Below are 24,878 nucleotides of genomic sequence, written 5' to 3'. Positions count from 1 at the left end.
AGGTAAACATTATACTGATATATCACAATGTCTGAAATAAGGATGGAGCTATGTAGAGGCATTGGCCGGCTTCCCAGTTTTTCCTACATCATTATTTTTGCATAGGACACACACACACACACACACACACAAACACACACAAACACACACAAACACACACACACGATTTGCAATATATTGCCAGATCAAAAATTATGAAATCGATAGCACAATATGGACTTCAAACCAGTTTTTAGATTTGTTGCATCTTCTAACTTTATAATTCACAACTTGGAGACTAAAGTATATAAATAGTTCAAATAAATGCACATAGGGCATTCAGTAAGCTGCATTAATTGACCCCTTACTTAAATCACCCACTAAATAATATTCCAGTTTCTGTGTGGCAAACAATGAGTGAGGATTTTTTTTGGGGGGCGGGGGTACGCATTTACTGTGTGTATATGTCAAAGACAAACTATGTATGATGTGCAGATTTATGTTGTGTTTTTAAAGAAAAAGCAGCTTTGGGAGGTTGTGATTTTGAGCAAGAAAATGAGAATGAAGGATGGGAATGCTACTTAACAGAGAACCAGCTAGTTACAGGTACACCAGCTGCAACACATACACACACACCACAGGAGAGAAAAAAAACCAACAACCACATAGGATTCAATTTAGTGAAGACACACTTCTCCTCAGGTATGAAAGTCGTCAAAATTATCTGTAAGGAAAGTATTTCAAAACACAGTAAATAATTTTATTCCATTCACATGACATCCCCAGCTCACACAGATGGCACCCTAATGAACCTCAGTGTACATTACAACTCCAACAACTATTTCCAACTTCTCAGTATACCTTTCTGTGGGTGAGCCTTTTTCTAATCTGTTCAAATTCTTCTAAGTTGCTGGCATGAGATATTTTAGGATTTTGGGTGGGGAGGATGGCTTAGATAGCACATGATAATATGCAAGACAAAATAATGAGGTAAAATGAAATGCGGTTGTTAAGAACTTAGTTCTGAAAGCCTTATCCTGTCTGGTGACCCATAAAATTCATACAAGAATTGTGAAGCACTAGTATACTAGCATTAGTATGTTGGTTTGCTGCCCAGAAGCCACAAATTTCACTGAATGGCTTTCACAGCATTTTTCTACTGATGTATCACAACTTGTTTATATATACCTCTCATTTTTAGCTTTAAAATTACATAGGAAGGAGCATACAATGCCACCTTATACTGAGTCCATTGGTCCATGTAGCTCAGTAAATAAATTGGAGAAAACTACAAGCTAATGTGTGCAGTTAGATTAAGAATAGGCACTTGTTCAGACCTGGTTTTAGGCATGACCTCACTGGCAACCTCTGTCTTGCTGCTCTCATCTGTAATATGGAGGTGATAATAATAATAATGCTAGTCTACCGTACCATATAGTTGCTGGACTGCCTTCTTCCCTATCAATCTTCCTGTCCATTAAGATAGGCATCTGAGGCCTCCTTCCCCTGGGTGCTCCCTCTCTCCTAAGTTCAGTAGGTGATGCCTGGAGAGAGCCTTTCCTGTGGTGGCTCCCCACTTTTGGAAAATTCTCTCTCTCACACACACCCCAAGACTCAACTAGAGACCTCATTACTATCATTTAGGCACCAGAGAAACATTTTTTTAAAAAAAAAACCTCCCAGGCTTTTATTAATTGTTAATGTAAGCATTATTTAACGCAGAGCAGCTGTTTTAATTTGCTGCAATAGTTTGCATGTTTCATTCTATCAGTAGTAGCTTATAATTTTTTTACTTTCGGTTTCTCACTATCTTCTAAGTGCTCTGGGAACATAAATCTGTGATGAGAATGTGAGATATGAATTATGCAAATAAATAAATACAGGGATGTTTCTGGGACTAAACTTATGTGAGTGAAAAGTGTAGAGTGCTTGTTAAAAACAATATGTGAGTAGTAAGTATTAAGAATTACTATTACCATGAGAAAATACAGATTAATTAAGGGTGAATACTAACAACATCACACAGAGAACCCAGGCAGCGAGGAAAAAATTACCACATGTCTGTATCCAGCTGAGAGGTGTTAGAATTTCCCTCAATGGGTGGACACAGCAGAGAACTGGCTCTTCCCACAATGATATATATATACTGTGTTTTAAATTAATGCTTTGCAAGTGACCATCCATGTTCATCCAGGGCCTGACAGATATCTTTATTTATAGTTACATTGATTGGACTTTTGTTATTGGGATATCAGAATTGTGCTGGCCACCACAACAGGTTCACAGCTTCAGCCAGTGAATCAGTTTTACAGTGGTGCCTCGCAAGACGAAAAGAATCCGTTCTGTGATTCTCTTCGTCTAGCGGTTTTTTCGTCTTGCGAAGCAAGCCCATTGACGGATTAGCGCTATTAGCGGCTTTTAGCGGCTTATCGGATCAGCTGATAAGCGGCTTAGCGGCTTAGAAAAACGGGGGGAGGGGAAAAAACCCCGCAGGAACTCGCAAGACATTTTCGTCTTGCGAAGCAAGCCCATAGGAGATTCGTTTTGCGAAGCACCTCCAAAACGGAAAACTCTTTCGTCTAGCAAGTTTTCCGTCTTGCGAGGCATTCGTCTTGCGGGGCACCACTGTATTTACAGCTGCAGTTGCTGGCAGTTTTGCAGCTAAATTCTCATCATGTTCCTGCCAAGTTTGCTTGGTTTGCGAGTAACCTTCTTTGCTGCCATAATCCAAGACCCTGCTCTCTCTCTCTCTCTCTCTCTCTCTCTCTCTCTCTCTCTCTCTCCCTGTCCCTGAATCAATGGCATAAGTGTGCTTGTGCAGCATTAATTGACCCTTCCATGGGGCCAGGCAGCAGCTGCTTATAAAGGACTGCTAAGAGTTCCTAATCCAATAGGCTGCTGCCTGAGTGGAGAGCCATAAGGATGACCCATGAGAGTTTAAGGCCTCACTATGTGTATTAAAGGATGTGAGCCAGCATTTACTTGAAAGGTAATGACTCCTAAAGCAATGACTGCACCTTGCAATTATTGTTCTTGTAGCTGTCATATTTTTACAGTGGCTTTTGAGAGACAAACATAATTTTCAAACAAAAGGCACGCAAAGAATCTCTTGAAGACCACGGTATGCCTGAATGGCTAAGTGGTGTAGCCAACATCATGTGGAGCAACGGATCCCTAACCTAAACACATTATTTTGAAGTGGTTCTGCTGATTTCACTCTGTTTCGCATTTCAGTGGCATTTGTCTTGATCCGAAAAGCTGTTTTCATCGTGACGTTTTCCCACTGTTTCCACCTCTCTTGTGTGCGATCTGGCCTTTTTTATTCAAAATATCTACTTTCCTCCATTAAAGTGACTGAAGTGGCCTTGGGTGCTGTTTCCTTAGTTGTGCCCATCAGAGCACCTGCACCCATTAAAAGGTAAAAGTAAAGGGACCCCTGACCATTAGGTCCAGTCGTGTCTGACTCTGGGGTTGCGGCGCTCATCTCGCTTTATTGGCCGAGGGAGCCAGCGTACAGCTTCCAGGTCATGTGGCCAGCATGACTAAGCCGCTTCTGGCGAACCAGAGCAGTGCACGGAAACGCCGTTTACCTTCCCGTCGGAGCGGTACCTATTTATCTACTTGCACTTTGACGTGCTTTCAAACTGCTTGGTTGGCAGGAGCTAACCCCGTCGCGGGGATTCAAACCGCCGACTTTCTGATCGGCAAGTCCTAGGCTCTGTGGTTTAACCCACAGCGCCACCCGCGTCCCTTTTAGACACTACTGAATTGTAACAAATATTTTCAGAATGATTTAGGGTGTAAGTTAACATTATGTGATTACATGGTTTAATGATAAGGGGACAGCGTGACTAATGGAATTTATTTTAGTGGTTAATTTCTCATTTCTTATTATGCATAAGGGAGGCATGTCTGCTTTTTAGAGGTACTAGACAAGGCATTGAAATAGGTTGCCTGTAGGGTTTGGTTCATCTCCTGACCCCACAACTTTTTTTATGTTTTAAATCCACTTGTAGCCAGTTCCACTGATGCAAGATCACACGATAATCTAGAATTTAACACGAGTACATTGTAAGGTCTAACTTTTTGCAGGAATATTTTAAAGCTACTAAATATATTCATAATTCCCTGTTAAAAGAAACAAAAAAGCTAAGAAATCCAACACAGAGAAACATTCAAGTCCTTGGAATAAATAACAAAGGACTTACTACAGTTTCTTTGGCTGATGTCCTTTAAAGCTAATAAATTAGTTCCACGGTGGCTTTCATCCTGTTTTATCTCTGTAAGTATTATTCACGTTCGCCTGCCTTCAGGTCCAAATTAGACACAGTCTCCAAGTACCTAGTGAGCACAGAATGACATATGGCCTCAGGTAAAATGGTGGTTACAGATAATTATTTTGGACAACGCACTCTATTGCACAACCTCTTGGGAAGTACAGGAGCCCTGCAGGAGCTTTCTAAATCATGACAGGCCTAGAAAACATACAATGTGTGGGGCAGGCAATAAAGAATACTTTTAGTAAGAGTTCAACATATACCTGATGTGGCAGTAGAGCCATTCCCCCCTTTTCACATCTTATGCTCCTGCCCCAAACACTTATTTTAGGGTCTCCTGCTTGCAGTGGTGTATGGAAGAAAAACATTACAATCCTGTTTGCAGACCCTGTAATCTCTAGGGTGAATCAATTCATCACTACAGTTTTGAATCTCTAGACAGTGCTAGTCGTGTCACATGTTTGTGACAGTTGCTTTCTCATTTCTGAAAGAGAGGAAGATCCACAGTGCATAACTGGTTCCTAGCAAGACTAGCAAATAAGTTAAATATTCAAGGTTGTTTTTTAAGTAGCCTATTTATGCAGACTAAAAAGCCCAAAACTTTAGTGGTCTTTATGAGCCCATTTAACCCAGCAGTTGATAATCTAATGAATTATCAATTATTTTACAAGCTGCCCTATCCAGAAGCATTGAGGTCACATGACAACTTGTAAACAAAACAACGATAAAATGTAGAATCCAAAGCAGTTCATAGAGTTGGCACCTATGATACACACTGGGCTGCAGTCTTATCAACAGCCACAAGCTATTCCATGAATGATTGTCTGGGACCTACCAGGTGTCTGAACCAGGCCACAATATAACAAGAGAGAATTTACTGTGGGCTGGTGTATAAATATATCTGTATAGGTTTGTAATTTGTTAAATTACAATGCCAGTGTGGTGTAGTGGTTAAGAGCGATAGACTCGTAATCTGGGGAACCGGGTTCGCTTCTCCGCTCCTCCACATGCAGCTGCTGGGTGACCTTGGACTAGTCACACTTCTTTGAAGTCTCTCAGCCCCACTCACCTCACAGAGTGTTTGTTGTGGGGGAGGAAGGGAAAGGAGAATGTTAGCCACTTGGAGACTCCTTCGAGTAGTGATAAAGCGGGATATCAAATCCAAACTCCTCCTCCTCCTCCTCCTCCTCCTCTTCTTCTTCTTCTTCTTCTTCTTCTTAAATATAGCCCAGTCTGTTGAAATCAGCAGTGTTTATATAATTATAAACACATACCTGGCTGTGAGAATTTTGGAGAAAGTCATTCACAGCCAGGTCAGGGAGCTGGTTTTTCATTGCCTTATGAGATAGTACTTCTTAATACAGTGCATAAACTATGGAATTTCCCACAAGTGTCCTGGAAAAACCGGGACATCCCATTTTGCATCGAGAGAGCATGCCAGCCATTCGGGTTACTGTGATCTCGCGCGATTTCATTCTGTAGTTCTTGCCCCCCAAGTGCTTTGGGGGGGGGGGTAAGGCACCCTAAAATGCATGTTTTGGAGCTCTGCATGAGATTGCAGTCCTGGAAAATGTGCTATTTTAGAGGGGAAATGGCTTCAAAATGAACAGGAACTCAGAAAGCTGGGGAGGTGGAAAGCTGCACTAGCCTTCCTTTTCAAATATAAAAATATACGCATCAGGTACCTGGCCCTAAGGTACACATTCTGGAGCCAGGACACCTTTACAGAGAAGATTCATCAAGCATCTAGTCGTCACAAGCATAATTTCATGTAGGAAACACCCAGCAACTTATTGGAGTGTATCCTCTGCAGCAAACTTCTGCACTGCATCTAGAGTAGTTTAGCCCATGGCATGCAATCCTTTGCATAGCCTTGGGATGAATTACCTGCTGAATATTTTTTTGTAAGCAAAACATGAAAATACTTGCAGACCGTGTTCCAGAAATGACAATTAACTGCCAAATAAATGGTGCTAAAAATAGTTAAGATACTGAGTCATCAGTCCTATGAGACCCATGCACAACCCAAGCTTGATGTGCATTTGATTTATTAATCCTATATTTTCTAACTCTGTTACTGATACATTTCATGAATCAAAGCCTGCAATTTCCCCCCCTGTGAAACAGCTGATTTGGAGAAATTTTAACAGGTCTTGTGCTGCCTTCAATCTAAGAAACAAATATACACAGACAATTTTTGTTGAAGAATGATGGGAATGACATTCCACCCACTGTTATTTGGCTATACCTTCTATCCTGCCTCCATGAATAACTATGTAAGCATAATGAAGGAGAGCAGGGGGCTGTGTATTTAATGGACCTGGGATTGCTGCAGGGAAAGAAGCCTGATATTTCTATTTCTATTCATAGATATATATGTGTATGTATGAAACTAATTACAAAACAAAATATTTGAAATATTTAGTACTTTAGGTTTGCACTTAAAAATAAGATGGAAGGGAAAGTAGTTTTATCAGTAGCTGGAGAAGATGAATGAACCCATGACCAATGAAAAGGTGATTTAAACAAATGAAAAAAAAAATGGGCATTATGCAGAAGATATATAGATATAGTGTAACTTTGGGTTACAGACACTTCAGGTTACAGACTCCACTTGCTTCAGGATGAGAACAGAAATTGCGCTGCAGTGGCAGCGGAGGCCCCATTAGCTAAAGTGGTACCTTAGCTTAAGAACAGTTTCAGGTTAAGAATGGACCTCCAGAACGAGTTAAGTTCTTAACCCGAGGTACCACTGTATAGTGATTGATTGATAGATAATAGAGATAGATAGATAGATAGATAGATAGATAGATAGATAGATAGATAGATGATAGATAGATAGATAGTTGGCATCTGTCTGTCTCTGGAGATAATGGAGGAGTGTGCCTTTGGGGGTGAAATCAAACTGTTGGAACCAGCACCTGCTATGGCTGTAGAGAACGATACGGGAGAGGCATGTTTTGTTGCAGCTGGGGCAGATGAAGGCTTCTGGTTGTGTAGATGCAGATGCTGTTGGAATTCTGCCTGGGTCAGAGGAATGTGCCACAGCGTAGGCACCGGCAGATATTCCTGTCGACCTCCCCGCGTCTCCACTCTGCTGATAAGCAGGCGAGGTCCCGGCGATTCTTCTCAGATGTGTGAGAGGAACACACCGTTCTTCCTCTCTCCCCTTTGGTGTCCCCCAGGGAGGGGAAAGAAGCAGACAGAAAACTATTTACATCTTTTATTTCTGCCTCTCATATCAGTACAGAGAAACATGTCTGCACTCGACAACAGCAAGAAGAAACTCCTCCCATGTACTTCCAGTACGGGTCATATGATACACACACTGATCTAACATCCGGTGCTCAGTACAGAATGGACTGCCCCTTTGTTCCCATGGCAACAGTCACAAACATCCTGTCTGGCTTTCCAGCCACAAGCAGCTGACTGAGCTGCTGGAGCCTTTGCTTGCTGCAGCATTGGTGCTTTATGGTAACATACTCCCCCTAAAGTATCAATGCGTGCTGCGAGCAAAGCGTCATCCAGAGAAGAAAACAAACAGTTGTTATACTTATAACATTCCCCTGTTGTTTCAGTTCCACCCTTGGAACTACCCGCCACTGGTTTTACCAGTGTACCTCTCTGGTTGTGTGACTTCACATCACCTTGGTTGACAACTCTCTGTTGTGCCTTTGTCTCTGACTTAGACACTGCTTCAATCTGTCCTTGATCGTTTACAACAGCAACATATGCAAGGTTAGCATACTCCTTTGAATACCTCTTGGGTGGTACACCCTTCGTTGCTCTCTCAGACCTCCGTAAGAGCTGCTGCTCTTCTCTGCTTTCTGGTTCAACCTCTGAACTCTCTGGAGAACCAGTACTAAGCTTAATCAGTGGTTCATCTTCCTCTTCTGAGGGTCTAGTCATTATTTGAGATTTCCTCTCAATGACTGTGACAGCTGAGCTGTCTGAACTATCGCTGTCATCATCATCAGTACCACTGAACTCAATAAGATCAAACTCATCATCAGAATCATCTGTGGAAAAAGTGTTAACTATCACTCTCTCCTGTTCAGGAGCACTCTCTAGAAATTTTGTGAGAATCACCTGACCAGATTCAGACAAAATTACTCTATAGAGACCTTTTTCATAACCCACAAAGATGCCTCTGGCATTCTTTACCCCTCTTGGAGCTTCTGTTCTCACATGAGACCCGAAAACCTTAAAATAGGCAACAGAAGGTTTTCTATTGAACAGCTTCTCAAAAGGAGAACATCCCAACTCTGTTGAGACTTTCCTCAACCACACATGAAGATAGGACGCTAAAGATTCGGCCCAATATTCATGTGGTAAATGTGAACTCAGCAATTGCGCATGCATCCCTTTTTGCAATTCTTTGTTCACCCTAACACAGACACATTTCTTCCATGCTTCTTCGGAACTAGCAAGTTTGTGTCTTATCCCTTTCTCATCCAGGAACCTCTGGAAATCCTGTAAAAGAAAAACTGGCTTGTCATCTGTGAAAAGACAATCAATGTTAGCATCATGCATACTTTTAACCTTGTCACAAAACTCCTGAAACTTTTCTAAAGTTTCCTGCGGTTTCTTCATCATATAAACCCAAGAATAATTAGTGTAACAATCAACACACACAAGGTAATATTTTGCACCGCCTCTAGATGGTTCTAGAGGACCAATCACATCAGCATACACCCGCTGAAAAGCTCTGTGGACCTTCTTGGCCACCTTCTTGGTACTCACACTGGTCACACCTGCAAGAGAAATTTCATTAGAATCAGAAGTATTACATTTCATGTAATCACTTTGATTAAAAGTCAACAAATACAGTCCATCTTTCTCTTTGGCAGTAAGAAACAGTTCTCCATCTTTGTAGATCTTGCATCTTTTAGCATCATAGTACAGTTTTAGTCCCTTCTTTGCAATCTGCGAAGCACTCAGCAGACTATATTTCAGTTCTGGAACCAGGTAAACATCGCTTATAGTCAAGTTCAGACTCTCAAGATACACAGTTCCAATTCCGGTCGCTTCCAGTTCTTGACCGTTGGCTTGTTTCACAGTGAAGCTTTGCTTCTTCAACGTCGAAAACAGTTCTCTGTGTGGGCAGAGATGCTTCGTGGCGCCGGTATCGATTATGAATGCGTTCCCAACATCTGGCGTGGTTCCTTTCGCCATCATAGCCTTTGCAGGTTTCATCTGGCACTTGGTACGGCTTTTGCTTGACGCCTCAGGCTTCGTAGAGCTGTTCTTGGCTCCTTTTGACTGTCGCGGCTTCTTACAGTTTCGCTGTAGATGCCCAGTCTGTCCACAATTGTAGCATCGGACGGCACTCAATGCTACAGCATCACCAGCAGTGGGAAGATTCGAACTCTGTTCTTGCCTCCCCCTGTCTTTCACTTCCAGTGCAGCAAGTCTGTCGTGTTCGTTCAGGACCACAGCACACACCCTTTCCGCGGTTAGCTGCTGAGCAGGTAGCGAACCAAGCTGACTGGCAACAACCTTGTAAGTTTGGTTCAGGCTGTTTATCATCATGAAGCAAAACACTTCCTCCTGTAGACGGAAATTGCGTTCCACCATCTGTTGACGCAGAAACTTCATCTCTGTCAGGTGCGCTTGAACATCTCCATCAGGCGCTAATCTCAGATTGGTCAACTTCTCAAAATACAGCAACGCTGAAGAACCAGCATCTCTCTGATGCGTTGTACGCAGCGTGTTCCAAACCTCTTGCGCAAATTCCAAATGCTGTATATGCACAAGCTGCTCATCTGAGACACACAGAATTATAGCAGTCCTAGCCTTCACATTCTGTGACTCCCAAGCACGCGTTGGTGCTGCTGGGATGGGATTCTCAATCACCCCAAACAGTCTCTGATTCTGCAGCAGGGCCTTCTTCTTTACAGACTAAGATGAATAATTGTCATTGGTCAGGAGGGGTGGAGAAGGCAAGCCTCCCCCCTTCTTGGCATCCATTTTGAGTCCTTGCATTGACTCTAAAACACAAGCCTCTAAAATCCAATAGCTGGCTTGTTTACTCTCTTGACACCTGGCAACTCTGACACTGGCTGCGTTGGAAAGTCCCTTCCAGCAGTTCGTGAGGACCTAGTCATAACAAGACTTTGTTTTCGCCTCTCTGAAGCATAGTCTGACTGTCCAGCCCTCTCGAGTAACTTTCCATTTCTCCTCTCTGAGGCACAGCCTTCTGAAGGACATTGCCTAGCAACAGCGCATTCCTTTCCTCGGACAGGAAACCACAAAAATGCCTGGTATGCAGGCCTCTTCTAAGTTGGAGCTGCTTTCCCACACACGCTCTCCGTGAAGCAGGGAATGAATCAATCTGCATTCACACTCTCAAGCCCTTAAAAGCCTCATACCTTGAGCATCGGCTTGGCTGTCAGCTTTTTCTGGTCAGCTTCTGGCTGCAGAGAATCAGCCTCTCAAATCAGGCTTCCATGGAGCAGAGGAGGACAATTCACCAGCCTCTCATGCAGATGTCTGATGGATCGAAGAAAACAGCAACCGGCATCTGCTACCACTGTTGGAATTCTGCCTGGGTCAGAGGAATGTGCCACAGCGTAGGCACCGGCAGATATTCCTGTCGACCTCCCCGCGTCTCCACTCTGCTGATAAGCAGGCGAGGTCCCGGCGATTCTTCTCAGATGTGTGAGAGGAACACACCGTTCTTCCTCTCTCCCCTTTGGTGTCCCCCAGGGAGGGGAAAGAAGCAGACAGAAAACTATTTACATCTTTTATTTCTGCCTCTCATATCAGTACAGAGAAACATGTCTGCACTCGACAACAGCAAGAAGAAACTCCTCCCATGTACTTCCAGTACGGGTCATATGATACACACACTGAGCTAACATCCGGTGCTCAGTACAGAATGGACTGCCCTTTGTTCCCATGGCAACAGTCACAAACATCGTGTCTGGCTTTCCAGCCACAAGCAGCTGACTGAGCTGCTGGAGCCTTTGCTTGCTGCAGCATTGGTGCTTTATGGTAACAGATGCACCAGGACATTTCTACTTTCTGCACTCTTCCCAGTAGTCATTCTTCTCTGGTCACTGCTATGGATACGCAGCCTGACTGTCTGTCTCCAGGCACTGAGGCTGATCTGCAAAGGGATTGCCACATGGCGGGACTGATGTTGATGCCAGCCTTCATGTCACATTTGCAGACACTTTTGTAATGCAGAGTTGGTCTGCCAATGGCCCTGATGCCTTATGCCAACTCCCCATACAGAGGACCTGCCACCTAATTCTAGACACAGGAACAGCCCACCCAGAGAATATGTTTGGTGTCAGGGTTCACTTTATTCAGCCCACCACTGCTTCTAGCAGTCCAACATTTCCAAAGTCTTTCCTGATTCAGATGGAACGGGCAGCTAGAGCTGTGCATCATCAGCATACCAATAACATTGTGCTCCAAATCACAGATGAGAGTTTGCAATTGCTTCGCATAGAAGTTGAAAAGCATGGGAGACAAAATGGACCCTTCTGGGACCCACCAGCTCAAAGCTACATACTACATTTGTCTCCTAGTACTACTTTCTGGTGACACGGGTGGTGATGTGGTCTAAACCACTGAGCCTAGGGCTTGCTGATAGGAAGGTTGGCGGTTTGAATCCCTGCAACGGAGTGAGCTCCCGTTGCTCGGTCCCTGCTCCTGCCAACCTAGCAGTTCGAAAGCACGTCAAGTGCAAGTAGATAAATAGGTACCGCTCCGGCGGGAAGGTAAACGGTGTTTCTATGCGCTGCTCTGGTTCGCCAGAAGTGGCTTAGTCATGCTGGCCACATGTCCAGGAAGCTGCATGCCGGCTCCCTCGGCCAATAAAGCAAGATGAGTGCCGCAACCCCAGAGTCGTCCGCAACTGGACCTAACGGTCAGGGGTCTCTTTACCCTTTACTACTTTCTGGTAATGACCCTGAACTTTCCTGTATAACCACACCTTCACATACAGTGCATCCAGTTTTTCATACCCCATAAGCCACTGAGAGATCAAAAAGAACCAACAGTCACATTTCCCCTGCTCTCCTGATAAAGGTCATCAGTCATGGCAACCAGGGCTATTTTGGTTCTAAACCTGGGCCTGAAACCAGACTGAAATGGGTCTAGAGCAGCCTTTTTCAACTTTTTAGTCCCCAGATGTTGTTGGACTACAATTCCCATCATCCCTGATCGCTGGTCCTGCTAGCTAGGAATGATGGGAGTTGTGGTCCAAGGCTGAGAAAGGCTGATCCAGAGAATCTGATTCCTCCAGACATACTGGTAGCTGGATGGCCACCAGCTTCTCAGTCACCTTGCCCAGGAAGGGAATATTAGAGACTGGATGATAGTTCTCTCAAATCTTTGGATGCAGGGAAGACATCTTCAAGAAGCCCTTCAGGCTTCCACAACTGAAACGGATCCACAGGTTCTAAGTTAATGGTGCTACAGGGACCTCCAACAGGCCCAAACTAATTGTGGCATCAAGTTTGTCATGGATTCAAGTGATTTGCCCTCAAAGTGCTTCACACATCTCTCACAGCAGGCTGTTGGGTGGTCTGTTGTTAATGATATGACACTGGTCTGGCCAACTGATTTCCCACTTTAAATGCCTCTGGGTTTTGGGGGAGGGACAAATTTAGGGCTGAGCTGAGAAACTGAATTGCATGTGTGTGTGCCCTAGAGGGGGCATGGCATTGTGTTTGAAAAATGAGATTTGGCAGGGAAAGAGCATTTGACTAGAAGGCTGCCCCTTTTGAAATGGCAAAACAGCCCAGTAAAACTAGGACAGCAGTATTTTATGGCGGTACAAGGATGAAAGATCAGGGACAGTAAATCAAAGTCCCAGAGTGAGAAACCTGTGACCCTCCAGGCGTTTTTGGACTCCCGTTCCCATCAGTCACAGCCAGCTTGGCCAATAGTGAAGGATGATGGGTGCTGCGCCTTGCCTTAAGGTTTGGTGCAACTTTACCTGGGTTCAGTTCTATGACACCTGGTACCCACCCAGCCCTGTCATATATCAGCTATATTTTAAAGTATCCCCCCCATTCCTCCCCTCCCCACACTGCAACCAGCTGGTAAGTGTTTTGCTTTAGAAGAAATGGGCTGTGTCTTTTTGTGTTCCCAAGCTACTGCTTTTGTTTTCATCTGGCTTGGCTGAAAGGCGAGTAAAAGAGGGATAGCAATACTGGGCATCAGTAGTTTTAGGCAGACTTGGCATCTTACTCAGTGGCAAGGACCACCACTTGTTGGAAAGAATGCTTTTTGAAAAATTATCTTTGAGAACAAGACACACATTTGTGTTTTGTTTGTTTTGTTTTATGTAAGAAGACTCGGCTCCTATTAGATATTCTCCTTTTCAACAATGGTATTTCTTTTATTATTGAAAGCATTTATGGAAGGGCACAAATAGTAGGCAGTATCCCTCCCACTGCAGCTGAATCATGTTCATGTCTCTTCAGAGGTAAGCCCCACTTATTTCAATGGGACTTAACAGGTAAGTATGTATGTATAGGGCTATAGCCTCAGTATATGGGTTTTAATCCATTATTTTGGAAACACATTCACTAAAGATGAAGTGCTTTATAATTAGACTATTCCTTTCATAGCCTCAGAAGGTATTTTTCAGAATTATTGTAAGCTTCTCACCATTCTGGAGATGTTGTCAACACAAATACAGCCTCTCAGGTGAAATGAAAGTGATCTGCTATCTAGTTGCATTGTTGTATTGTATGGCCACATTTAGACATAATACTTAACCATTGCTCAGTACTATGGGAACAAACTTAGCTCCCTCCTCCCTGCTTTTCCTCCTCCTGTCAAGCTTCCACTTCTGTTTTTAGTTATCTGTGGCTCACAATTTAATCCAGACCAGGAATTGTGGTTGAACACTAGTTATGAATAGTTTCCAAACAAGCCAACTTCAAATGATAGCTGAAATGAAAGGCAGCATAGATTCTGTCCTTTATACGGCTTTTTGAATTCTGACTCTGCTCTTTTTAAGAACACCTTAGGTTCATTGTCATACTACTATCAGTAAGAAAACATATTCACAGTCTAGGTTAGATAGACAGTGTTAGGGATTTTGTTTCATACCAGCATTTGCTATCACGTAGTCTTTAGAATTATTCAGAAATGCTACTTTTGAGTTTATAAAATGCTTTGGGGCGGAAAGCACTCACAATTCCAGAAGCAGTATGATATATCCTGTTGATATGACTCAGTACAGAAAATATGTCTATATATCTGTATCTATTTAAATATTTTATTCAGGCCATTTGCCACTATTACCACCCCAGCTGAAAACTAGCAAAGAATTTCACTTAGTTCGTTATTAGAAAGCCTCAAAAGTGGCCTGGTTTTATAATGATAGAACGTTAACTAAATTAATGGCCACGGTGTTGGAAGAGGACTTAAAACCATGCTCATGAAGCAGCTATACTTGGCACAGAGCTTAAATTTGAAGAGCTTCTTTCTGTTACAACTCACATTCAATTAATTGGAAGGGTGCCGAAGTTCAGGAATCTGCAGCGTCATATTTTTATTGTAATTTCATGCTTATTCCCTCTGAAATTGCATGCAATATAGCAAGGAATACAAATACAGAATGCTAGACCCAGAGCCCACCGGAGTCAGCTGAAGGCAGCTCTTTAATCTAGCTATGCAAAGTCTCATTGACGTCAATGGGGTGCTTGCTGGAATAGAATTATGCATGAACGGAAATATTTCATGAAACGACACTGCAGTTCTATATCACTTTATGTAGCAATGTGCGCAGATATATATTAGCGACTTTCACACTGATGTGATGGGTCAGGCCCAGGCAATATACGAGTTAGGGGACTGCCTGCTATCCCCACGCGGTTGTGCTTAACCCTTGAGCAACTGTTGAAATGGTAGTCGTCTTCAGCCCTCATGATAGCAAGGATAAGCTTGACCACATAGCAGCCTAAAACACAGTACTTAGAAGGCAAGGGGAAGTGGACCCCAAATTAATGCATTTATTATTTTATCTGCATTGGTGTTTTGTTTCTAAGAGCTGCAGATTTCTTATCTCCATAAGGAAATTCATAGCAGAATGTGTACTCAGTAGCATCTAAGATCTGGGGACCAAACATGAGTCAACTTTTGGCTCAGAAAGGGCCCCAAGGTGACTTAATAGTTTAATTTTTTAAATCTTTAATTTAAAAAAAACCTTAAAGCAATATCACAACATACAGATTAAGAGCAATTTAAAATATGAAAGTGGAGGTCATTATATTTAACAGAACGTCATCAACCTTCCACTGTTGCTGGAAAGATCCTGGCTAATTTAAACAAACCATAGTTTAAGCATAGTTTGGCTTGGTTTGACTGCAGTGAAAAACTGTGGGTTTTTTTGGATGGTTTTTTTTTGGATATGGATTTTTCCCAATCATGCCAGACAAGGAGAGAGGGTAGCAGGATGTGCATCATCATAGTACACCATATGTGCTTCTAATATTCCAAAGTTGGTAGAAATCAGAAGCAGAATTATGGTTGTGAATATGCTAATTCCACTGAGTTCTTCAGAGATTAGCCAGAGAAGCTTAGCCATATAATTTATTTGCATAATGAGGAAAATAGAGATCCTTGGACTGGTGAAATGATCTGTGTCCACTAAATTTCTCCTGAATACCATTGAAAATTGCTTCAAAGAAAGATTCTTAATATAAAACTATCTTAAATCTAAGCATCCCATTTTAGATACCAGCAGGATTAACACTAACTTTGAACTTGAATTTGAATACTGAGTTTCCCTGATGCCCCAGTTAATGTCTAGCTTGGGTTTGCATTTAGGATTGAGGTGTCACTCCTAATTAAGTTAGTCGGACAAAATCCAAGCCTGCTGCCACACACACCCGTGTGATTCAGGCATTAACAACATTGAAAGTGGCACGAAATTCAGAAAAGTAACTGGATGGTGCATTCTCCAGCTGTTTCATATGGTAACAGCTCACAATTGTCTTTCTTGAAATTTAGGCATGTTTTTCTTGCTGAATCTGTAACTCAGCCATTATACTTAATAATGTCATTTCCCCATATGCTGCAGGGGACAAGGCCACCTCTGAGTTGAGGCAAGTTTTTAATATACTATTCTATGTTAAATGCAGATATGTACTTTTTTAAAAAGGGGAGGAGGGGATTGAGGGGAAAACATAATTAGGATAACATAATGGCTGCCATTAGGGTTCAACGAAATAGTTTTCTAGAGTAGTTCTTGGAGGAACCACTTAATGCAACTGTACAGCTGCTGCACAATGCATCCCTTGATTATGGCTGATTCAGATCTTTATTTATTTAGGTAAAAGCAGCTTTACTATTTTCCCATTCCTCCTCATGACCTTTATGTCTCATTTAGTCTGGAAATTGACTGCTGCTCAGCATTTTTCCCTTCATACTAAAAGCTGTTACTCTGCAGGGCTCATATTTAAAGCATGCCAAGCAGCTATTTGCCAGGCTGGAGGGAGAAAAAGGCTGCCTGTCACGCCACTTATGGGCTTTATTTATTGTAGCAGTTGCTTGGGAAATAGTCACCATCCGCACACGGCGGCGGTGTGGGCAGGAAAGAAAAAAGATTTTACTTTTCTTGGGGCTCCAGGTTTTCCATTTAAATATTTAAAGCGTTTGGTGTTCTAAGCAATTTTCACATGTTATCAACCCTGAGATACCCCGAAGTGGTAAGTGGTAGAGATGGACAGGCACCTTCTCCATTGTTGCTGCTGGTTTGGCACATGCTGAATACATTTGATGTTTTATCATGTTTTTAATATTCTGTTGGAAGCCGCCCAGAGTGGCTGGGGAGGCCTGGCCAGATGGGTGAGGTATAAGTAATAAATTGTTGTTGTTGTTGTTATTCCTTCAACAAGCTCTCAGTTCATCTCAGTAGGTATCTGTCAGGAACTTGAGTTGATTTTATGTATGTACTGCTGTTTTAAACTGTTTTTATATTTATATTTATTTTAAAAAATGTTTTTATATATGTGATTGTTTTAAGTTTGTGTGTGTGAATGTTTCATATACAGTATGCTATTATATTGCAAATCACTTTGGGTTGCCTCATGGGAAGCAATAAATAAATATACTGTACTATTGTGCTCCAACAAGTGGTATTAAAATGCAGATTTCATTAAGCCATTGTAGCTAGTGGCTATCAGTTAGTAACCAGTAAGGAACTATCTCTAGGAATTCGTCTAATCACTTTTTAAAAACCATCTGAGCTACTGCCCATCACCACTTCTTGTGACAGTGAATTAGGGGGCTATGAGAGAGAGAGTACATATAACCTAAAAACACAGAAAATGTGTCTTTTTCTGTGTTTTTACATTATATCCATTCTCTCTGTTAAACGCTAATTTCACTCAGAAAAATAATGAAAGGGGGGGAATATAAAAGCAATGCCAGTAGAACCATTGAAATTCATAGGCCTAGCTAACTTAGTTTTAAGGGGGTCTACTCTGAGTAGGACTTAATTAGACTTCATCTCAAAAATATACTTAGGTGACTCCTGACAGCCACTGCATGCGCTATCTGCTATGGCATTGTTCAGATGGTACTTGTGCTAACACAACCGTTGTACCCGTATGGTTTAATGTGGATCTCACATTAGTTCAACAAGCAATTAGTTTTACAAGCAGGCTACTTTAGTGGAGCACATGGGGTGGTAGAGTAAATGTCAACAAACCCTGATCCTCAGCAACCACTATCTGTGTAACACCTCGCTCGTGTCTGGTGTATGGCAGTGGGAAAACACTCATGCTCCCGCGGAGGGAAGGGCTTGTTCCTGGGACCCCAATGTAGATTTCGCCCCTACTTTTGTAATGTCTGAATTGAGTCTCACCTATCATTACTCAAAGCCGCATTCATAGTAAAGCCAATAAAACGTGTCTTTTATTCCAAGGCACTTGAATTTATGCCACTCTGTAGCTTTTGTATTCAGGCGCTGTGACATTGGGCAAATTGCTCAGAGTGCTTTCTTCCTGCTGCTCTTTGAAACAGCGAACGGTCCGAAGGCTTCCAGCGCATTGGATGCATGACCATGCTCTTGTTCACTTTGTGCAAAGCTTTGCCAAAGATGCACAGGGCCTACCTGTTCCCAGTCTTTTGTCCTCACAGCTGCCTGTTGTATTTGTAAGAAATCCTACATTTGTGCAGCTGAGATAAGAAATTACTTATTTCAAATGTCTGCAGCTTTTACGCATTTCCACATCTTTATGCCTTTATTAAGGCTTTATTATATTTGCGGCACAGGGAAAACTCATTCGCATTGTATTGCTATAGCATTGATGATCGTGACTGCAAGCCTTATACGGAACAAAGCAGAGTTCTGATTGTGCAGCATTAGTTAACAATTCATGTTTCACAATGAGCAACAGTTGTTTGGTGATCTCTTTGACATTCTGTGTGGGAGAACATTGCTTCGTTTGAAAAGGCGTTGATCACAATCTTACATTTCTTTCAGCTGATTTGTTCTCCAGGTTGTGCTTTGGAATTCAGTTTTATTTGTTAGTTATCAGCACAAAGGCTTCAGAATAATTTGTTCACAGATTCTCTGATATGGTGGAAATATTCTTTGAATACTGTTGTATCCATAGCTGAGAGGATAATTGCTTTGGGAGAGTCAGGGAAAACACCCAGTGTAGCCACGGATAAAAGTTTAAGCCAACCACCTTGGCAAAGTTTATTACGTTACAATATCTTTCTCGTGCATAAGAAGCAGCTGTGTGGGGGCCCATAGTTTTGCAGCAGAGCACATTCTAAGCATGCAAAAGGTCCCAAGTTCAGCCCCAACCATCTCTGCTTAACAGCATCATAGAATTAGAGTTGGAAGGGACCACGAAGGTCATCGGAAATATTTTGCCTAACGTGGGACTCAGGTATTAGATAATAGGAAGTGGGTGGCTGGTACCTCCAGCTAGGACTAGGAAGGACTCCTGTCTTAAACCCTGGAGTGTTGCTGTCAGTCAGTGTTGACAGTAGTGAACTAGATGGACCAGTGGTCGGGCTCTGTATAAAGCAGCTTCTGGCAATCACATCTGCCGATAGTGGAAAAAGTAAATACACATCCTTAGGATGGGTGCCAAACTGACCAGGGATCTCAAGAGTTTTGGCTTCTGAACCATGTCCGAGATTGCAGCTCATTTACTTTGTTCCAAAGGACTAAAAGTGCCATTAAGAACTAAACCAAATAATACTTATGTAGCTCCATCCCTTCAGGTAAGTCTGCCTGGGTAGACCTTGCTTCTTAACCATACTAGACAGTGGTACCTGTTAGGAGCTCATCCTACTCTCAAGTAGGATCCTGGCTGGGGCACATGCCTGACTGGCATGTTCCCTCCCTCCTGGTCGTTCGTTTGGGAGCTTGAAAAGCTTTCTTCTGCCCGAACATCACAGCGACCAATGCCTACAGACATCGGCACACTTAGGGATCCGCAGAGTCTTTGCAGCTTGCGTAACAGTGCTCAGCAACTCAGCATTTTAGCTAATCTACTTTATTTACATATAAACACACATGGAGCACTGCAACATGGCTCCCTCTCTCTAGCATTAGACAGCAAAGAGAAAGAACAAAGGACCAATAGTCCCACTTCGTGGAACACAGTAACACAAACATCCTGTCTCCGTCACTTCCCATTTTGTGGAGTCAAAACATACACCATCATGTGAAAGACAACAATCCCATGACTGCAATCATGGAGCAGGAATTCTAACAGGAAATCAGTTTTCAAATATAATTCATTCCGGAAAACCATTCAAGTTCTGAAACGTTCGAAAACCAAAAACTCAGTACTGAAGACTCAAAACGGAAAACTCAGTACGAAAGCCGCGTTTCATGTTCGACTTCGGAGGCGCGTTCGAAAACTGAAGCATTTGCTTCCAGGTTTACAGAATTCAGAAACCAAAACATTCATCAACGGGTTCGTTTGAAAACCAAGCTACTACTGTAGTGTGATTAAATTTTTGGAATGTGATAGGATCTTATGTTAGGAACAGAGTGACAAAGAGGAAGAATGCTGGGAAATTGCTATTTATATAGACAGCTGTTATCGGTGTGTAATGGTAGCTAGAAGGAGAAACTTGGGAATGGGCCAGTATGTCTTCAAATGCTGACCCAAAATACACTCAGAAGTAAGACATCTGAAAGTTTTGCCTTCTGTATAGTGTTCCTCCCCCACACAATGGAGAACGACTTCTCAGATAGGTGTGCAAATGAAATATCTGATGTTTTACTTGCGTGATTTAGTTTCTTCCATCTGCTTCAATACCGACAGTTACTTTCCAAAGTATTTGTCTCACTGAATGCTGTTCCCTAGAAACTAATTAGCATTTCATTGTGCAAGTATTTCTGCTTACATGGTGTTTTCGAACTAAGAATGTTGCTAATCCCTCTATAATTAATGCTAAAATGTCATAAATAATGCTTTAAAAAAAGAAATTAGATGGTAGGTAACATTTTAATATAATTGTATTTTAATTGCAAAATTACCAAGCAATTCCCATAAATTATATATCACGTTCACATAAGTATGACGTGAATTACTTCATTATGATTAATGTAATTGTGAAAACCACATGAATTAATGAGGACTGTCCACTTATTTCCAAACTATGTTAATGCACTAAATGTTTGTTATTTTATTAACCAATTGCATTGGTACTTCTAAAAAGGGAGGGCATAAAAACACATGGAAAAGCAATTGAAAAGATGGCAAAGTATTGAGCATTTGTTAAACAAGTACAAATAAATGTACTGTAAAAGGAGATTGTATAAGAGTCTGCTTCTATCATGTATGTGTCAGCAGCCCACTTTGTTTTGAACTGGCATAGCAATGGAGTTGAAGATTATTAGGAGTTTTAAATGCCATTCTTATTGTGGGTTATGAGCTGAATTAATCAACCAGAAGAGGGGACCACAGGCAGACCAAGGCAGCAGCGTGGCGGTTGCACTAGCAGACTGCTACTTTGGGTCTCACCCACTAAAAATTTATTGGAGTTTTTTTTTTCAAAAAAGATGCAACACAGATTTGAAATATAAGTATTTGCTGGCAATCATTTTCTTGGGTAGTTGGCTCAATATATTTATATGTGCTGAGTTTGTTTGGTCAAATATTAGGTATCTCCATCTGCCACTCCTCACCTGTTTTCAGCACCACAGCAGTCCACAAAATAAAATAAAAACATAGAAATATAAATGGAGACAAATTAGATAGGACAGCATGGAGGGGATGGACGTACCACTCCCCAGTCTTTCGAACAGAATCTTTTCTAATCTGACTTTTGAAATCTTCACAATGTTAGCAAATTTACATTTTCAGGCAGTTTCTGCATTATGTCTGTAGCTCTCTCATGGAGTTTTCTGCACACATGATGGTGGACAGTTCAGTTTTTTAAAAGTCTGTCTTTTCTAGTTCTGGCTCTCTGGCACAAGGAAGGCTTATTCTTAACACACGGATAAATCTCAAAGGGAGCTCCCTGCTACGATAGATATAGACTTGGACATCTGTTCCTTCTCATTAATCAGGCTTGGAAAAATGACAGGAAAAATTGTGACATGTCTATCTACAGTTCTCTGTTTGAGGTGAGGCAAGGAGAAAAGGAGCTCTGCAGGCTGAAACATGCCCTCTGTACCTAATTCATCTTTAAAAAACATTTGCTTATTTATTTGCAATGTTCAAACCACTTTTCCATTTTTACAACTTACACAAGTGGGAAGCAGCAATAAAATAGCTGTAAAATTCAAAATTCAAAGCTTAGATGAAATGATAATCAACATCAGTAATATCTACAAAAATACCACCAAATAACATTCAGAACACGCTAAATATGAAATGCCAGTATAATAACAGACAGGACTTGCTGAAATTTATTTCACACAATTCCCCAGAGTGGTTGGGGAAACCCAGCCAAATGGGTGGGGTGTAAATAATAGATTGTTGTTGTTGTTGTTGTTGTTGTATCCTGGGATTTCACTTAATAAATAGCATTTAGGGCAGCTTATTACTACTACTACTACTACTACTACTAATACTATTATTATTATTCACTCTTCATCTGAGGATCACAGGGCAGTTGACTATATAAAAACACAAAAATAACATAGTGACAATACTAACCCTTACACACAGTTTAAATGTCATAGATTGTTAAATTAGCCAAACTGTAAAACACAGCCTTAAAACAAACATGGGAAAAAATGATAAGGGTGCCAGCGGGGGGTGCAGTGCAGTCCAGAGGGTGTTCCTGGTTCCTGATCCCCAAGTATTACTGCTGCTTACTGAGAGGAGAAGGGATGCCGGACAAGAAGACTAGTGGATATTCTGAGCCCTGGACAGATTGTGCTTCGAATACTGAACGTGTTCCATGGATTTAGCCCTGAAACAACCTAGTAAACCAGGAGAAGCTTTGTAAAGCTGATGCTGCTCCTTCTCTGTGGTCAACATCAGTCTTGCTGCCAACTCAAGCTTCTAAACTGCCTTCAGTGGCAGCCCCGTCTGTTAGCATTTGCAGCATGGTTGGCTAAGCTGTGCCCCTCCTGATGTTACTGAGCTCAGACTCCCACCATTGCTGACCATTGATCATGCTGACCGAGCCTGTTGGGTGTTGGAGCTCCACAGTATTTGTCGAGTCAGTAATAGAGTTGGGAGGATATCAGGGAAATCACAACATTATTTCCAGGAAGCAGTGCAGCTGGCATATCAATTGAAGCTAATAAGATGTACTCAGGTCCATAACTTCAAACTAATAATTATAATCTGTGAGAAGACCCATTAGAGGCACTCCTGATCCAAGCTGCGATCATGATCCTTGGGATGCAATCCCATGCAAAATAGGAATGTTCAGTTATTTGAGACTGGCTACAGTATTACTCCTAGGTCAGCCTTCTATTGAATGCCATTTTGGCATTTTGAGAGAAGATTTGGGGCAGGTGAAACATTTTTTGCTTCCTCTCTACACTTACACTTCCCAAATAGCACACCAAAACTGTTGTGTAAGAAGGTACTCAAAGGTTTGTCCCCTTAGCCTGGTCTCCACCGCCATGCAGCCAACCCCAACCACTTTAAAATATTGTTCCTTTCAGCATAGAATCTCTGTGTTGCATTGTAGCTATGGCCCAAGACCTACCCTATGCAAAAACCTGCTTCTTTAATCCCCTGCAGACTGCTTGGCTATTACGCCACCAAGCCACTGGGATCAGCAGTGCCAAGGAAATCACTTCTGGGAATCTTCACCTGTTCAGAAACTCTGGAGGTGCTCTCACCTGGGCAGGGGTAGAGGCAGGGAGTTGGAATGCATCTTAACATCTTCTGCAGATGGAGAAAAGGGAACCGTGCCCATTGTGAAAATGTTTCAATCTGAAATTTCCTTCTGAAATGTGTAGAACTGGTGGCCTAATTCAGTGTTTCCCAACCTTTTTGGGGCAAAGGCACACTTGTTTCATGAAAAAAATCTCGAGGCACACCACCATTACAGCCCCGTGACGTCAGCGCGCAGCGTCACGCCGGGAGGGACGCACGAAAGTGTAAGTTTCAATTTTTTCCCCTCCCCCTTGCCTTCCTTCTGTGCCAACCGCCAAAAAGCCAAGAAAAAAGCCAAGACTTTAGGGCAGCAGGTCGACACGGAAGAAGCTCCTACCTAAGGACAGGTGCGACGGCCGTGTCCTCTTCTGCCACACTTGGCAGCCCTGCCTCACGGTCGTGACTCCCACCCTGATTTCTCCCCGCAGGTCGAGCGGTACAGGCAGCCCAATGTGTCCAGCCCAGACACAAGCCCCGCTTCCCCACTCTAGATCCTGAATGCGACCAAGTGCTCTGGACTCCCGAGCAGGGTGGGAAAGAGGACTCGCATCTGGTAGCCTCCGGGCTCCTCGCCTGCTCGAGGGATGGCATTGCAGGCAAGCTGCCGGCCGTCGCCATCGCCGCCCCCTCATGCGAGTGGACCTGCCCGGAGTGGTGGGCCGGGGGAGGCTCGCTCTCTGTGGGGATGTGGCCCGCACGCGCGGCCCCGCTTCCTCCTGCCCAGGGCTGAGCTCCTTACCAGCGATCTCGGTCTCGCGCACGCGGATCCCACTTATTCCGAAGCTTGCGCCACTAGCCGGGGCTCTCACACCGTGCCAGGGCGAGGCGGTGCGGCCCACTGACGTCATCGCGGCTCGCCGCTGCCCTCGACTTCCCTGTTCCCTCCCCTCCCTCGGGTCGCCGTGGTTACTGAGGACTGCAAGCTGCTCGGGCAAGCGTGGGGCATTAAGTGGGAGAAGGAAAATTATAATTAAAACTCGCCTGAAGGCCGCCTCTCCGGATATGAAGCTATCTTTCGAATTTTTAAATTTTTCCCGCGGCACACCAGGCAACATCTCGCGGCACACTAGTGTGCCGCGGAACAGTGGTTGGGAAACACTGGCCTAATTCATTTGCACTTACTGCTTCTGTGTATTTTGAGGGGTAGAATGGCTATTTATACATGCTTCTTTGCAAGTGGAAAACATTTTTTTAAAAAAACAATAATAATCCAGTAGCAGACATTACTCACAGATGGAATTGTAGCGGTCGATCCCCCATTGAGCTGAAGGCTCTGTTGTTCCTGATGCAGCTATGCTGCTGGTGCTGTCTCTCTGCAAAACGAAAG

The 24,878-nt window shown here is 42.8% G+C and overlaps 1 protein-coding gene and 1 long non-coding RNA gene across 7 annotated transcripts in view; one reads left to right on the top strand and one right to left on the bottom strand.

Moving 5' to 3' along the window:
- Positions 1-24,878, top strand: part of RALYL (RALY RNA binding protein like) — a 263,198-nt gene that overhangs the window by 124,361 nt on the left and 113,959 nt on the right. The gene's annotated exons all lie outside the window — the stretch shown is intronic.
- On the bottom strand, positions 391-24,878 carry LOC310713442. The gene is made up of 3 exons (XR_014529250.1): positions 24,783-24,878; positions 4,188-4,320; positions 391-703 (listed from the first exon to the last, which is right to left on the bottom strand). It is a non-coding gene; the product is annotated as an uncharacterized lncRNA (long non-coding RNA).

This window comes from Podarcis liolepis (assembly GCF_965112155.1).
Source record: "Podarcis liolepis genome assembly, chromosome: 8".
Lineage (NCBI taxonomy): Eukaryota > Metazoa > Chordata > Lepidosauria > Squamata > Lacertidae > Podarcis > Podarcis liolepis.
The sequence above is the reverse complement of the archived record's forward strand: the minus strand, read 5'-3'. Positions and strand labels throughout refer to the sequence as shown.